We start from the raw sequence: 17,609 nt of genomic DNA, 5'->3' as shown, positions 1-17,609 counted from the left end.
GTTTTCAATTCTCCACACCACTTCTGACATGTCCACGGCTTCATCTTCTCTCACTTTGGATAACCATGGTGGTATGAGCGTGGAGGCTGCACTCCTCCCTCTCAACATCCGAAACGGAGATATTTCCGTTATTCCGTTAGGGGTGAGTCTGTGGGCCGCTATGGCCTCCTTGGTAGTTTTTAGGGGGTCCATCCCCGAAGCCGTGGCTAGTTGTATGGCTCCCTTAATGAACCTGTTGGCCCTTTCAACAAGCCCATTAGCTTGGGGATGGTACAAGGCCGCCTTCCTTTGGCCTATATTGTTCTTCCTTAGGAATTGTTCCATGTCCCGCGAGATCAGTTGCACCCCATTGTCTGTTACCACTTCCTTGGGGAGGCCTTCTCTTTGAAAAATTTCTGTGAGGACTTCAATTACCGTCGCTGTGGTAATGTTCGGGACGAACTCTGCCTCGACCCACTTGGATAGGTAATCAACCAGCACTATGCCGTACCGATGTTCTGGTGCCATCGCTTCCAGAGGTCCTATAAAGTCTATGCCCACTTTTGACCACACCGCTTCTGGTACTTCCGTGGGAATTAGAGGTGCCTGTCTGAGTTTCAGTCTTTTGTCACTATTGAGGCACTCATGACAACGCTCTATCATGGTGCGAATCTCTTGGTCCATGGACGGCCACCAGTAGGCCTCCCGGACTCCGCGCCGGGTCATCGTGTTTCCCAGGTGACCAGCGTGGGCTCTGCCTAGGATGGTGCTCCTCATGCCTATTGGTGGGATTATCTGGTCCGTCTTCATTATTATTCCGTCCGTTTCTGATATCTCTTCGGCCACCTTACAATAGGGTCTCATACCTTCCGGCACCATTTTTTCCCCTGGCCACCCTTCCTTGATCCACTGACGGATTTTCGCCATGGCCGGGTCTTTCTTGTCCTCTTCCAGCCAATGTTTCTCGCTGAGTTCCATATACTCAGGTGCTTTTATGTCAGTGATCGATGCCACTATGCATTCTCCTCTTAAAAATCGTGGTGGCCTTGTCTTTGCCTTCTGGCAATCTAGACATGCAGTCAGCCTGCGAATTCTTCCACCCTGATATGTGCTGCACTTCAAACGTGTACTCCTGCAGTTTTGCTGCAATGCGTGCCAATCTGGGTGTGGACACTTTGGTACCTCCTGGGCTGAGCATGTGGATGAGGGGTTTGTGGTCCGTCAACAACTTGAATTTCGTGCCCCACACATATGTTCTAAAATGTTCTACTGCCCATGCGCATGCCAACATTTCCTTTTCTATGGTGGAGTAGTTTTGTTCCGCCGAGGACAAGGCCTTCGAGGCAAAGGCTACCACATGCTTCGTGTCCCCCTTCTTCTGCGTAAGAACTGCTCCTAGTCCGTATACACTGGCATCCGTGCTGATGACTGTATCCCACTCTGGGTTAAATGGCTGTAGACACGGCGCTTCCATGATGTGCCGTTTTATACTTTCAACCGCCTTCTTCTGGGGTTCTTGCCACGAGAATACCGAACCCTTTTTGAGTATGTCCCGGAGTGGTGCTGAGGTTTCAGAGAACAAGGGAATAAATGTAGCGTAATACTCTGCCAGTCCCAAAAATGATCTAACTTCATCTTTGCTGGTCGGTTCTGGTGCTTCTATGATTGCATGCATCAGATTTTGTTTCGGACTTATCCCTTTTTCTGAGATTTTGTACCCCAAGTATTCGACCTCTTTCACTTTAAATGCGCATTTTTCATGGCATAGTCTCAACCCTGCTTCTTGCAGCTTGGTTAGGACTGTTTTCAAAGTGGCGTCATGTGTTTGTTCATCCCCTGCATACACAAGGATGTCGTCCTGGAAATATGCAACATTTTTGACCTTTCGTAACAACACATCCATCATGCGTTGAAACGCTGATGCTGCCGACGATAACCCGAATGGCATCTTGGTGAACTGATAGGTGCCAAATGGTGTGATGAACGCTGTGAGGGGTTTTGACTCTTCATGCAATTGTATTTGGTGGTATGCGTTTCTCATATCCAGTTTTGAGAAAATCTTGGCTTCCTTCATCAACAAAATGAGTTCATTTATGCTCGGTAGCGGGTAGTTGTCGGTGATGACTTCTAAGTTTAAGCTGCGAAGGTCTATACACACCCTTAACTCTTGCGAGTTCGGTTTCTTAATCAGCACTACTGGGCTCAGCCATTCTGACGCTTCAACTTCTTCAATGACCCCCTCCGCTCTCATTTTGTCCAACTGATCCCTGAGAGTGTCTCTTGCGGTTGCTGGCACTGACCGCACACGATGTTTGACCGGGACGGCATTTTTTTTTATCATTATTCTATGGACAAAGCCCTTTATGTTACCCGGCTCCTCCGAGAAAAGTTTTGGGTAGTCACTCTTGACTATGGGCCCCTCCCTCGCGCAGACAGACAGTACCTGGTCTTCTGTGCTGGGGTCCAATTTGATTTTGAGCTTGTCTCGGTCGTCCCATCCCAGTACTGCTGGGCCTTCGTGGCTGAAATAAACTCTGGTGGTGGTTTCTCTTCCTTTAAACTCCACCTTCCCTTTGATATATCCCAGCAGTTGAACTGACGCCCCTCCAAATACTGTGGGTTTGTGACGTGTGGTGAGAACTTGGACCTTTTCTTTTCCGACCATTTCCTTGTATGTCCGTAGAGGTATTATGGTGAGGTCCGATCCAGAGTCCGCCATAACTCTTGTTTCGCAACCGTCAATTTTGATTGTGCAATGGGGCTTTTCTCTTCTTGCCCTTGTGCTGTTTACCATGATGACTGTGGGTCTCCCCTCATCTTCTGAGGACGATTCTTGCTCCCTGGTGTGATCGGTGTTTACACTGGTGACTTTCTTGTTTCTCCACCGACACACCAACGAAAAATGGCCAATGCGTTTGCAGATTGAGCACTCCTTATCTCTAGCTGGGCACTCCCTATCGAATGCCAGGTGTTTCGTGCTGGTGCACCTGTGGCATTTCAGAGGTTCTTTCCTACCTCCTCTCCCCTCTCTTGTGTCCGGTGTATGTCTTTCTTTCTTTGAGTGAAATGTGACTGCTTGGATTTCAGCAGAACTCTGGGTTCCCGTGAGTTCTTTTCGTCTTCCCGCGGTTTCTTCAACCGCCCTGGCAATTTCGATCGCCTTCTCCAGTTGTAATTCTTTCTCCATGATGAATTTATCTTGAACTTTTCTGCTGTTGGTGTGGACTGTCAACATGTCGCAGATGAGGCTCTCAGCATTGTTGCCGAAACTGCACAGCGCTGCCAGTTCTCGCAGCTTGGTGACGTAGTCGTCAACCGGTTCGGATATTTCTTGTCTGCGAGTGTAAAAGCGTATTCTATGCAACACCGTGTTTTCTTTACTGGCAAATCTCTTCACTATTCTCCTAACCGCCTCCTTAAAGACGTCATCGTTGTCGCCTGCCACCGGGATCGGGGTAAGACTCTCAAACACCCGCTGTCCTTCCACTCCCAGGGCATTAAGTAACATAGCCCTACGCCGTGCCGCTGAAAATCCTGCCCCTCCTAGTGCCTCTACATACGTCGTGAACAGGGGTTGCCATTGCGGCCACGGGATGGCCAGTTTACCTGGAGTTTGCAGGAAGGGGGGTGGCGGCGTCGCTCCTTGCATGTTCCCACGTGGGTTGTAGTGGTGATCCTCGTCGCCAAATTATGTTGTATATTCTTGCACAGATGACAGGAGGCGTGATGGCAGGCTGGATGGCTTTTATTTAACAATTAACAAACTGCCATCAACATGTAAGTAATGCAAGGCCTGAGGGCTAGGCAGGATTGCCTAATCACAGTTCCTGGGCTGAGAGACTGAAATGTCCAATATTAATAATGGCCCCAGGCCCAAATCTCGGAGGAGCCGGCAGGACGCGTCTTGCCGCGTCCTCTGGTGCTCCCGTAATGCGCGTGAAGCACGCGGTCCTAGCCTCCAACGCGAGATCTCGCGAGAGTAGGAGACTCTTGCGATATCTCTACACTGGGATGCGGGTTAATGCCCCTTCCAGGCTGCAAATGTTTTTGGGATATTCAGAGCTATCTGACACAGCTTTTAGGCCACCAATATGTTCTGGACTTTAGGGGGTCTAGGATATCTGTAAACCCCTTTTTAGGTCCTTCAAAGTTTTCAACCTTTTTGCAGGCCGAAAATGCATTTTAAGGCCTTTTTTGGGCTGCTAACATATTATGAACTTGCATGGGTGTAGGATGCATTTTTTGTGCCAAAATATTTTTGGGAATGTTAGTGGTCTATGATGCGGGTTAATGCCCCTTTCAGGCTGCAAATGATTTTGGGACATGTAGAGCTCTCTGGCACAGTTTTTGGGCCAATAACATTTTCTGGACTTTAGGGGGTCTAGGATGCCTGTAAGCCTCTTTTTTGGGTCTTCAAAGCTTTTAACATTTTTGCAGGCGTAAGATGCATTTTAAGGGCTTTTGTGGGCTACTAACATATTATGAACTTGCAGGGGTGTAGGATGCATTTTTTGTGCCAAAATATTTTTGGGAATGTTAGTGGTCTATGATGCGGGTTAATGCCCCTTTCAGGCTGCAAATGATTTTGGGACATGTAGAGCTCTCTGGCACAGTTTTTGGGCCAATAACATTTTCTGGACTTTAGGGGGTCTAGGATATCTGTAAACCCCTTTTTTGGTCCTTCAAAGTTTTCAACCTTTTTGCAGGCCGAAAATGCATTTTAAGGCCTTTTTTGGGCTGCTAACATATTATGAACTTGCAGGGGTGTAGGATGCATTTTTTGTGCCAAAATATTTTTGGGAATGTTAGTGGTCTATGATGCGGGTTAATGCCCCTTTCAGGCTGCAAATGATTTTGGGACATGTAGAGCTCTCTGGCACAGTTTTTGGCCCACCAACATTTTCTGGACTTTAGGGGGTCTAGGATGCCTGTAAACCCCTTTTTTGGTCCTTCAAAGTTTTCAACCTTTTTGCAGGCCGAAAATGCATTTTAAGGCCTTTTTTGGGATGCTAACATATTCTGAACTTTCAGGGGTGTAGGATACATTTTTTGTGCGAAAATATTTGTGGGAATTTTAGTGGTCTATGAAGCGGGGTAATGCCCCTTTCAGGCTGCAAATGATGTTGGGACATGGAGAGCTCTCTGGCACAGTTTTTGGGCCACCAACATTTTCTTTTCTGGACTTTAGGGGTCTAGGATGCCTCTAAACCCCTTTTTTGGGCCTTCAAAGTTTTCAACATTATTGCAGGTCTAAGATGCATTTTTAGGCCTGCTAACATATACTGAACTTTCAAGGGTGTAGGATGCATTTTTTGTGCCAAAAATATTTTTCGGAATTTCAGGGGTCTGGGATGCGGGGTAATACCCCTTTCAGGCTGCAAATGTTTTTGGGATATTCAGAGCTATCTGACAGTTTTTAGGCGACCAATATTTTCTGGACTTTAGGAGGTCTAGGATGCCTGTAAACCCCTTTTTTGGTCCTTCAAAGTTTTTAACCTTTTTGAAGGCCGAAAATGCATTTTAAGGCCTTTTTTGGGCTGGTAACATATTCTGACCTTGCAGGGGTGTAGGATACATTTTTTGTGCCAAAATATTTTTGAGAATTTTAGTGGTCTATGATGCGGGTTAATGCCCCTTTCAGGCTGCAAATGATTTTGGGACATGTAGCGCTCTCTGGCACAGTTTTTGGGCCACCAACATTTTCTGGACTTTAGGGGGTCTAGGATGCCTGTAATCCCCTTTTTTGGGCCTTCAAAGTTTTCAACATTTTTGCAGGCCTAAGATGCATTTTTAGGTATTTTTTGGGGCTGCTAACATATACTCAACTTTCAAGGGTGTAGGATGCATTTTTTGTGCCAAAAATATTTTTGGGAATTTCAGGGGTCTGGGATGCGGGTTAATGCCCCTTTCAGGCTGCAAATGTTTTTGGGATATTCAGAGCTATCTGACACAGTTATTAGGCCACCAATATTTTCTGGGTTTTAAGGGGTCTAGGATGCCTGTAAACCCCTTTTTTGGTCCTTCAAAGTTTTCAACCTTTTTGCAGGCCTAAGATGCATTTTAAGGCCTTTTTTGGGCTGCTAACATATACTGAACTTTCAAGGGTGTAGGATGCATTTTTTGTGCCAAAATATTTTTGGGAATTTTAGTGGTCTATGATGCGGGTTAATGCCCCTTTCAGGCTGCAAATGATTTTGGGACATGTAGCGCTCTCTGGCACAGTTTTTGGGCCATCAACATTTTCTGGACTTTAGGGGGTCTAGGATGCCTGTAAACCTCTTTTTTGGGCCTTCAAAGTTTTGAACATTTTTGCAAGCCTAAGATGCATTTTTAGGCCTTTTTTTGGCTGCTAACATATACTGAACTTTCAAGGGTGTAGGATGCATTTTTTATGTGCCAAAAATATTTTTGGGAATTTCAGGGGTCTGGGATGCGGGTTAATGCCCCTTCCAGGCTGCAAATGTTTTTGGGATATTCAGAGCTTTCTGACACAGTTTTTAGGCCACCAATATTTTCTGGACTTTAGGGGGTCTAGGATATCTGTAAACCCCTTTTTTGGTCCTTCAAAGTTTTCAACCTTTTTGCAGGCCGAAAATGCATTTTAAGGCCTTTTTTGGGCTGCTAACATATTATGAACTTGCAGGGGTGTAGGATGCATTTTTTGTGCCAAAATATTTTTGGGAATTTTAGTGGTCTATGATGCGGGTTAATGCCCCTTTCAGGCTGCAAATGATTTTGGGACATGTAGAGCTCTCTGGCACAGTTTTTGGGCCAATAACATTTTCTGGACTTTAGGGGGTCTAGGATGCCTGTAAACCTCTTTTTTGAGTCTTCAAAGTTTTGAACATTTTTGCAAGCCTAAAATGCATTTTTAGGCCTTTTTTGGGCTGCTAACATATACTGAACTTTCAAAAGTGTAGGATGCATTGTTTGTGCCAAAAATATTTTTAGGAATTTCAGGGGTCTGGGATGCGGGTTAATGCCCCTTCCAGGCTGCAAATGATTTTGGGATATTCAGAGCTATCTGACACAGTTTTTAGGCCACCAACATTTTCTGGACTTTAGGGGGTCTAGGATGCCTGTAAACCCCTTTTTTGGGCCTTCAAAGTTTTTAACATTTTTGCAGGCGTAAAATGCATTTTAAGGGCTTTTGTGGGCTACTAACATATTCTGGACTTTCAGGCGTGTAGGATGCATTTTTTGTGCCAAAAATATTTTTGGGAATTTCAGGGGTCTGGGATGCGAGTTAATGCCCCTTTCATGCTGCAAATGATTTTGGGACATGGAGAGCTCTCTGGCACAGTTTTTGGGCCAACAACTTTTTCTGGATTTTAGGGGGTCTAGGATGCCCGTAAACCCCTTTTTTGGTCCTTCAAAGTTTTGAACCTTTTTGCAGGCCGAAAATGCATTTTAAGGCCTTTTTTGGGCTGCTAACATATTCTGAACTTGCAGGGGTGTAGGATGCATTTTTTGTGCCAAAATATTTTTGGGAATTTTAGTGGTCTATGATGCGGGTTAATGCCCCTTTCAGGCTGCAAATGATTTTGGGACATGTAGCGCTCTCTGGCACAGTTTTTGGCCCACCAACATTTTCTGGACTTTAGGGGGTCTAGGATGCCTGTAAACCCCTTTTTTGGGCCTTCAAAGTTTTCAACATTTTTGCAGGCCTAAGATGCATTTTTAGGCCTTTTTTGGGCTGCTAACATATACTGAACCTTCAAGGGTGCAGGATGCATTTTTTGTGCCAAAAATATTTTTGGGAATTTCAGGGGTCTGGGATGCGGGTTTATGCCCCTTCCAGGCTGCAAATGTTTTTGGGATATTCAGAGCTATCTGACAGTTTTTAGGCCACCAATATTTTCTGGACTTTAGGGGGTCTAGGATGCCTGTAAACCCCTTTTTTGGGTCTTCAAAGCTTTTAACATTTTTGCAGGCGTAAGATGCATTTTAAGGGCTTTTGTGGGCTACTAACATATTCTGGACTTTCAGGGGTGTAGGATGCATTTTTTGTGCCAAAAATATTTTTGGGAATTTCAGGGGCCTGGGATGCGAGTTAATGCCCCTTTCAGGCTGCAAATGTTTTTGGGATATTCAGAGCTATCTGACACAGTTTTTAGGCCACCAATATTTTCTGGAGTTTAGGGGGTCTAGGATGCCTGTAAACCCCTTTTTGGGCCTTCAAAGTTTTCAACATTTTTGTAGGCCTAAAATGCATTTTAAAGCCTTTTTTGGGATGCTAACATATTCTGAACTTTCAGGGGTGTAGGATGCATTTTTAGTGCCAAAAATAGTTTTTGGAATTTCAGTGGTCTAGGATGCGGGTGAATGCCCCTTTCAGACTGCAAATGATTTTGGGACATGGAGAGCTCTCTGGCAAAGTTTTTGGGCCAACAACATTTTGTGGATTTTAGGTGGTCTAGGATGCCCGTAAACCCCTTTTTTGGTCCTTCAAAGTTTTGAACCTTTTTGCAGGCCGAAAATGCATTTTAAGGCCTTTTTTGGGATGCTAACATATTCTGAACTTTCAGGGGTGTAGGATACATTTTTTGTGCGAAAATATTTGTGGGAATTTTAGTGGTCTATGAAGCGGGGTAATGCCCCTTTCCGGCTGCAAATGATGTTGGGACATGGAGAGCTCTCTGGCACAGTTTTTGGGCCACCAACATTTTCTGGACTTGAGGGGGTCTAGGATGCCTGTAAACCCCTTTTTTGGGCCTTCAAAGTTTTCAACATTTTTGCAGGCCTAAGATGCATTTTTAGGCATTTTTTGGGCTGCTAACATATACTGAACTTTCAAGGGTGTAGGATGCATTTTTTTGTGCCAAAAATATTTTTGGGAATTTCAGGGGTCTGGGATGCGGGTTAATGCCCCTTTCAGGCTGCAAATGTTTTTGGGATATTCAGAGCTATCTGACAGTTTTTAGGCGACCAATATTTTCTGGACTTTAGGAGGTCTAGGATGCCTGTAAACCCCTTTTTTGGTCCTTCAAAGTTTTTAACCTTTTTGAAGGCCGAAAATGCATTTTAAGGCCTTTTTTGGGCTGGTAACATATTCTGACCTTGCAGGGGTGTAGGATACATTTTTTGTGCCAAAATATTTTTGGGAATTTCAGGGGTCTGGGATGCGGGTTAATGCCCCTTTCAGGCTGCAAATGTTTTTGGGATATTCAGAGCTATCTGACACAGTTATTAGGCCACCAATATTTTCTGGGTTTTAAGGGGTCTAGGATGCCTGTAAACCCCTTTTTTGGTCCTTCAAAGTTTTCAACCTTTTTGCAGGCCTAAGATGCATTTTAAGGCCTTTTTTGGGCTGCTAACATATACTGAACTTTCAAGGGTGTAGGATGCATTTTTTGTGCCAAAATATTTTTGGGAATTTTAGTGGTCTATGATGCGGGTTAATGCCCCTTTCAGGCTGCAAATGATTTTGGGACATGTAGCGCTCTCTGGCACAGTTTTTGGGCCATCAACATTTTCTGGACTTTAGGGGGTCTAGGATGCCTGTAAACCTCTTTTTTGGGCCTTCAAAGTTTTGAACATTTTTGCAAGCCTAAGATGCATTTTTAGGCCTTTTTTTGGCTGCTAACATATACTGAACTTTCAAGGGTGTAGGATGCATTTTTTATGTGCCAAAAATATTTTTGGGAATTTCAGGGGTCTGGGATGCGGGTTAATGCCCCTTCCAGGCTGCAAATGTTTTTGGGATATTCAGAGCTATCTGACACAGTTTTTAGGCCACCAATATTTTCTGGACTTTAGGGGGTCTAGGATATCTGTAAACCCCTTTTTTGGTCCTTCAAAGTTTTCAACCTTTTTGCAGGCCGAAAATGCATTTTAAGGCCTTTTTTGGGCTGCTAACATATTATGAACTTGCAGGGGTGTAGGATGCATTTTTTGTGCCAAAATATTTTTGGGAATTTTAGTGGTCTATGATGCGGGTTAATGCCCCTTTCAGGCTGCAAATGATTTTGGGACATGTAGAGCTCTCTGGCACAGTTTTTGGGCCAATAACATTTTCTGGACTTTAGGGGGTCTAGGATGCCTGTAAACCTCTTTTTTGAGTCTTCAAAGTTTTGAACATTTTTGCAAGCCTAAAATGCATTTTTAGGCCTTTTTTGGGCTGCTAACATATACTGAACTTTCAAAAGTGTAGGATGCATTTTTTGTGCCAAAAATATTTTTAGGAATTTCAGGGGTCTGGGATGCGGGTTAATGCCCCTTTCAGGCTGCAAATGTTTTTGGGATATTCAGAGCTATCTGACACAGTTATTAGGCCACCAATATTTGCTGGACTTTAGGGGGTCTAGGATGCCTGTAAACCTCTTTTTTGGGCCTTCAAAGTTTTGAACATTTTTGCAAGCCTAAGATGCATTTTTAGGCCTTTTTTGGGCTGCTAACATATACTGAACTTTCAAGGGTGTAGGATGCATTTTTTGTGCCAAAAATATTTTTGGGAATTTCAGGGGTCTGGGTGTTGTATATTCTTGCACAGATGACAGGAGGCGTGATGGCAGGCTGGATGGCTTTTATTTAACAATTAACAAACTGCCATCAACATGTAAGTAATGCAAGGCCTGAGGGCTAGGCAGGATTGCCTAATCACAGTTCCTGGGCTGAGAGACTGAAATGTCCAATATTAATAATGGCCCCAGGCCCAAATCTCGGAGGAGCCGGCAGGACGCGTATTGCCGCGTCCTCTGGTGCTCCCGTAATGCGCGTGAAGCGCGCGGGGGTGGTCCTAGCCTCCAACGCGAGATCTCGCGAGAGTAGGAGACTCTCGCGATATCTCTACACACCTCCCTTTGATAAAGAAAGAGGAGGTTCATTGCATAACATAGTCAGTGTATCTCACCGGTCTTCTGTGCTCTCTTCTCGGCCGGTCACCCTTTCCAGTGCGATCTTCCTGTTGCTCCTGTTTGGGTTCTGGCAAGGGTGATCCCGGTTCCACCTCTGTTTCTTCCCTTTCTTTGTCGTTTCTCTCGGGCTCCCGTGGTTCCCTTCGCTCGTTGTCTATTCCTTCATCGGCAGGTGTTCGCTCCGGGGTTCTTGCTCTTTCTTGTCTCTTCTGATATAGGGCTACTCTTTCCAGATTCCATGTGCGCCCGTCCTCTGTGCGGACATGATTGGTTCCCCTGTGGACCACTTTGGTGGGTCTGCTGAACCGAGAGCCCGTGATTTGGTCCTTTTTTTGTAGTCTTATTTTAACCCAATCTCCCCCTCCAATGTCTGACGCTTGCTGGGTTCTTCTTCTTTGGTCACTCCATGTTTTCATGCGTGCCTTGCTGTTTTCAATTCTCCACACCACTTCTGACATGTCCACGGCTTCATCTTCTCTCACTTTGGATAACCATGGTGGTATGAGCGTGGAGGCTGCACTCCTCCCTCTCAACATCCGAAACGGAGATATTTCCGTTATTCCGTTAGGGGTGAGTCTGTGGGCCGCTATGGCCTCCTTGGTAGTTTTTAGGGGGTCCATCCCCGAAGCCGTGGCTAGTTGTATGGCTCCCTTAATGAACCTGTTGGCCCTTTCAACAAGCCCATTAGCTTGGGGATGGTACAAGGCCGCCTTCCTTTGGCCTATATTGTTCTTCCTTAGGAATTGTTCCATGTCCCGCGAGATCAGTTGCACCCCATTGTCTGTTACCACTTCCTTGGGGAGGCCTTCTCTTTGAAAAATTTCTGTGAGGACTTCAATTACCGTCGCTGTGGTAATGTTCGGGACGAACTCTGCCTCGACCCACTTGGATAGGTAATCAACCAGCACTATGCCGTACCGATGTTCTGGTGCCATCGCTTCCAGAGGTCCTATAAAGTCTATGCCCACTTTTGACCACACCGCTTCTGGTACTTCCGTGGGAATTAGGGGTGCCTGTCTGAGTTTCAGTCTTTTGTCACTATTGAGGCACTCATGACAACGCTCTATCATGGTGCGAATCTCTTGGTCCATGGACGGCCACCAGTAGGCCTCCCGGACTCCGTCTTCATTATTATTCCGTCCGTTTCTGATATCTCTTTGGCCACCTTCCAATAGGGTCTCATACCTTCCGGCACCATTTTTTCCCCTGGCCACCCTTCCTTGATCCACTGACGGATTTTCGCCATGGCCGGGTCTTTCTTGTCCTCTTCCAGCCAATGTTTCTCGCTGAGTTCCATATACTCAGGTGCTTTTATGTCAGTGATCGATGCCACTATGCATTCTCCTCTTAGAAATCGTGGTGGCCTTGTCTTTGCCTTCTGGCAATCTAGACATGCAGTCAGCCTGCAAATTCTTCCACCCTGATATGTGCTGCACTTCAAACGTGTACTCCTGCAGTTTTGCTGCAATGCGTGCCAATCTGGGTGTGGACACTTTGGTACCTCCTGGGCTGAGCATGTGGATGAGGGGTTTGTGGTCCGTCAACAACTTGAATTTCGTGCCCCACACATATGTTCTAAAATGTTCTACTGCCCATGCGCATGCCAATATTTCCTTTTCTATGGTGGAGTAGTTTTGTTCCGCTGAGGACAAGGCCTTCGAGGCAAAGGCTACCACATGCTTCGTGTCCCCCTTCTTCTGCGTAAGAACTGCTCCTAGTCCGTATACACTGGCATCCGTGCTGATGACTGTATCCCACTCTGGGTTAAATGGCTGTAGACACGGCGCTTCCATGATGTGCCGTTTTATACTTTCAACCGCCTTCTTCTGGGGTTCTTGCCACGAGAATACCGAACCCTTTTTGAGTATGTCCCGGAGTGGTGCTGAGGTTTCAGAGAACAAGGGAATAAATTTAGCGTAATACTCTGCCAGTCCCAAAAATGATCTAACTTCATCTTTGCTGGTCGGTTCTGGTGCTTCTATGATTGCATGCATCAGATTTTGTTTCGGACTTATCCCTTTTTCTGAGATTTTGTACCCCAAGTATTCGACCTCTTTCACTTTAAATGCGCATTTTTCATGGCATAGTCTCAACCCTGCTTCTTGCAGCTTGGTTAGGACCGTTTTCAAAGTGGCGTCATGTGTTTGTTCATCCCCTGCATACACAAGGATGTCATCCTGGAAATATGCAACATTTTTGACCTTTCGTAACAACACATCCATCATGCGTTGAAACGCTGATGCTGCCGACGATAACCCGAATGGCATCTTGGTGAACTGATAGGTGCCAAATGGTGTGATGAACGCTGTGAGGGGTTTTGACTCTTCATGCAATTGTATTTGGTGGTATGCGTTTCTCATATCCAGTTTTGAGAAAATCTTGGCTTCCTTCATCAACAAAATGAGTTCATTTATGCTCGGTAGCGGGTAGTTGTCGGTGATGACTTCTAAGTTTAAGCTGCGAAGGTCTATACACACCCTTAACTCTTGCGAGTTCGGTTTCTTAATCAGCACTACTGGGCTCAGCCATTCTGACGCTTCAACTTCTTCAATGACCCCCTCCGCTCTCATTTTGTCCAACTGATCCCTGAGAGTGTCTCTTGCGGTTGCTGGCACTGACCGCACACGATGTTTGACCGGGACGGCATTTTTTTTTAGCATTATTCTATGGACAAAGCCCTTTATGTGACCCGGCTCCTCCGAGAAAAGTTTTGGGTAGTCACTCTTGACTATGGGCCCCTCCCTCGCGCAGACAGACAGTACCTGGTCTTCTGTGCTGGGGTCCAATTTGATTTTGAGCTTGTCTCGGTCGTCCCATCCCAGTACTGCTGGGCCTTCGTGGCTGAAATAAACTCTGGTGGTGGTTTCTCTTCCTTTAAACTCCACCTTCCCTTTGATATATCCCAGCAGTTGAACTGACGCCCCTCCAAATACTGTGGGTTTGTGACCTGTGGTGAGAACTTGGACCTTTTCTTTTCCGACCATTTCCTTGTATGTCCGTAGAGGTATTATGGTGAGGTCCGATCCAGAGTCCGCCATAACTCTTGTTTCGCAACCGTCAATTTTGATTGTGCAATGGGGCTTTTCTCTTCTTGCCCTTGTGCTGTTTACCATGATGACTGTGGGTCTCCCCTCATCTTCTGAGGACGATTCTTGCTCCCTGGTGTGATCGGTGTTTACACTGGTGACTTTCTTGTTTCTCCACCGACACACCAACGAAAAATGGCCAATGCGTTTGCAGATTGAGCACTCCTTATCTCTAGCTGGGCACTCCCTATCGAATGCCAGGTGTTTCGTGCTGGTGCACCTGTGGCATTTCAGAGGTTCTTTCCTACCTCCTCTCCCCTCTCTTGTGTCCGGTGTATGTCTTTCTTTCTTTGAGTGAAATGTGACTGCTTGGATTTCAGCAGAACTCTGGGTTCCCGTGAGTTCTTTTCGTCTTCCCGCGGTTTCTTCAACCGCCCTGGCAATTTCGATCGCCTTCTCCAGTTGTAATTCTTTCTCCATGATGAATTTATCTTGAACTTTTCTGCTGTTGGTGTGGACTGTCAACATGTCGCAGATGAGGCTCTCAGCATTGTTGCCGAAACTGCACAGCGCTGCCAGTTCTCGCAGCTTGGTGACGTAGTCGTCAACCGGTTCGGATATTTCTTGTCTGCGAGTGTAAAAGCGTATTCTATGCAACACCGTGTTTTCTTTACTGGCAAATCTCTTCACTATTCTCCTAACCGCCTCCTTAAAGACGTCATCGTTGTCGCCTGCCACCGGGATCGGGGTAAGACTCTCAAACACCCGCTGTCCTTCCACTCCCAGGGCATTAAGTAACATAGCCCTACGCCGTGCCGCTGAAAATCCTGCCCCTCCTAGTGCCTCTACATACGTCGTGAACAGGGGTTGCCATTGCGGCCACGGGATGGCCGGTTTACCTGGAGTTTGCAGGAAGGGGGGTGGCGGCGTCGCTCCTTGCATGTTCCCACGTGGGTTGTAGTGGTGATCCTCGTCGCCAAATTATGTTGTATATTCTTGCACAGATGACAGGAGGCGTGATGGCAGGCTGGATGGCTTTTATTTAACAATTAACAAACTGCCATCAACATGTAAGTAATGCAAGGCCTGAGGGCTAGGCAGGATTGCCTAATCACAGTTCCTGGGCTGAGAGACTGAAATGTCCAATATTAATAATGGCCCCAGGCCCAAATCTCGGAGGAGCCGGCAGGACGCGTCTTGCCGCGTCCTCTGGTGCTCCCGTAATGCGCGTGAAGCACGCGGGGGCGGTCCTAGCCTCCAACGCGAGATCTCGCGAGAGTAGGAGACTCTCGCGATATCTCTACACTGGGATGCGGGTTAATGCCCCTTCCAGGCTGCAAATGTTTTTGGGATATTCAGAGCTATCTGACACAGCTTTTAGGCCACCAATATGTTCTGGACTTTAGGGGGTCTAGGATATCTGTAAACCCCTTTTTTGGTCCTTCAAAGTTTTCAACCTTTTTGCAGGCCGAAAATGCATTTTAAGGCCTTTTTTGGGCTGCTAACATATTATGAACTTGCAGGGGTGTAGGATGCATTTTTTGTGCCAAAATATTTTTGGGAATGTTAGTGGTCTATGATGCGGGTTAATGCCCCTTTCAGGCTGCAAATGATTTTGGGACATGTAGAGCTCTCTGGCACAGTTTTTGGGCCAATAACATTTTCTGGACTTTAGGGGGTCTAGGATGCCTGTAAGCCTCTTTTTTGGGTCTTCAAAGCTTTTAACATTTTTGCAGGCGTAAGATGCATTTTAAGGGCTTTTGTGGGCTACTAACATATTATGAACTTGCAGGGGTGTAGGATGCATTTTTTGTGCCAAAATATTTTTGGGAATGTTAGTGGTCTATGATGCGGGTTAATGCCCCTTTCAGGCTGCAAATGATTTTGGGACATGTAGAGCTCTCTGGCACAGTTTTTGGGCCAATAACATTTTCTGGACTTTAGGGGGTCTAGGATATCTGTAAACCCCTTTTTTGGTCCTTCAAAGTTTTCAACCTTTTTGCAGGCCGAAAATGCATTTTAAGGCCTTTTTTGGGCTGCTAACATATTATGAACTTGCAGGGGTGTAGGATGCATTTTTTGTGCCAAAATATTTTTGGGAATGTTAGTGGTCTATGATGCGGGTTAATGCCCCTTTCAGGCTGCAAATGATTTTGGGACATGTAGAGCTCTCTGGCACAGTTTTTGGCCCACCAACATTTTCTGGACTTTAGGGGGTCTAGGATGCCTGTAAACCCCTTTTTTGGTCCTTCAAAGTTTTCAACCTTTTTGCAGGCCGAAAATGCATTTTAAGGCCTTTTTTGGGATGCTAACATATTCTGAACTTTCAGGGGTGTAGGATACATTTTTTGTGCGAAAATATTTGTGGGAATTTTAGTGGTCTATGAAGCGGGGTAATGCCCCTTTCAGGCTGCAAATGATGTTGGGACATGGAGAGCTCTCTGGCACAGTTTTTGGGCCACCAACATTTTCTTTTCTGGACTTTAGGGGTCTAGGATGCCTCTAAACCCCTTTTTTGGGCCTTCAAAGTTTTCAACATTATTGCAGGTCTAAGATGCATTTTTAGGCCTGCTAACATATACTGAACTTTCAAGGGTGTAGGATGCATTTTTTGTGCCAAAAATATTTTTCGGAATTTCAGGGGTCTGGGATGCGGGGTAATGCCCCTTTCAGGCTGCAAATGTTTTTGGGATATTCAGAGCTATCTGACAGTTTTTAGGCGACCAATATTTTCTGGACTTTAGGAGGTCTAGGATGCCTGTAAACCCCTTTTTTGGGCCTTCAAAGTTTTCAACATTTTTGCAGGCCTAAGATGCATTTTTAGGTATTTTTTGGGGCTGCTAACATATACTCAACTTTCAAGGGTGTAGGATGCATTTTTTGTGCCAAAAATATTTTTGGGAATTTCAGGGGTCTGGGATGCGGGTTAATGCCCCTTTCAGGCTGCAAATGTTTTTGGGATATTCAGAGCTATCTGACACAGTTATTAGGCCACCAATATTTTCTGGGTTTTAAGGGGTCTAGGATGCCTGTAAACCCCTTTTTTGGTCCTTCAAAGTTTTCAACCTTTTTGCAGGCCTAAGATGCATTTTAAGGCCTTTTTTGGGCTGCTAACATATACTGAACTTTCAAGGGTGTAGGATGCATTTTTTGTGCCAAAATATTTTTGGGAATTTTAGTGGTCTATGATGCGGGTTAATGCCCCTTTCAGGCTGCAAATGATTTTGGGACATGTAGCGCTCTCTGGCACAGTTTTTGGGCCATCAACATTTTCTGGACTTTAGGGGGTCTAGGATGCCTGTAAACCTCTTTTTTGGGGCTTCAAAGTTTTGAACATTTTTGCAAGCCTAAGATGCATTTTTAGGCCTTTTTTTGGCTGCTAACATATACTGAACTTTCAAGGGTGTAGGATGCATTTTTTATGTGCCAAAAATATGTTTGGGAATTTCAGGGGTCTGGGATGCGGGTTAATGCCCCTTTCAGGCTGCAAATGTTTTTGGGATATTCAGAGCTATCTGACACAGTTATTAGGCCACCAATATTTTCTGGGTTTTAAGGGGTCTAGGATGCCTGTAAACCCCTTTTTTGGTCCTTCAAAGTTTTCAACCTTTTTGCTGGCCGAAAATGCATTTTAAGGCCTTTTTTGGGCTGCTAACATATTATGAACTTGCAGGGGTGTAGGATGCATTTTTTGTGCCAAAATATTTTTGGGAATTTTAGTGGTCTATGATGCGGGTTAATGCCCCTT

The sequence above is a fragment of the Ambystoma mexicanum genome, chromosome 6q (assembly GCF_040938575.1).
Source record: "Ambystoma mexicanum isolate Mex_15411 chromosome 6q, UKY_AmexF1_1, whole genome shotgun sequence".
In the NCBI taxonomy this organism is placed as follows: domain Eukaryota; kingdom Metazoa; phylum Chordata; class Amphibia; order Caudata; family Ambystomatidae; genus Ambystoma; species Ambystoma mexicanum.
Note: the sequence above shows the minus strand (reverse complement) of the source record.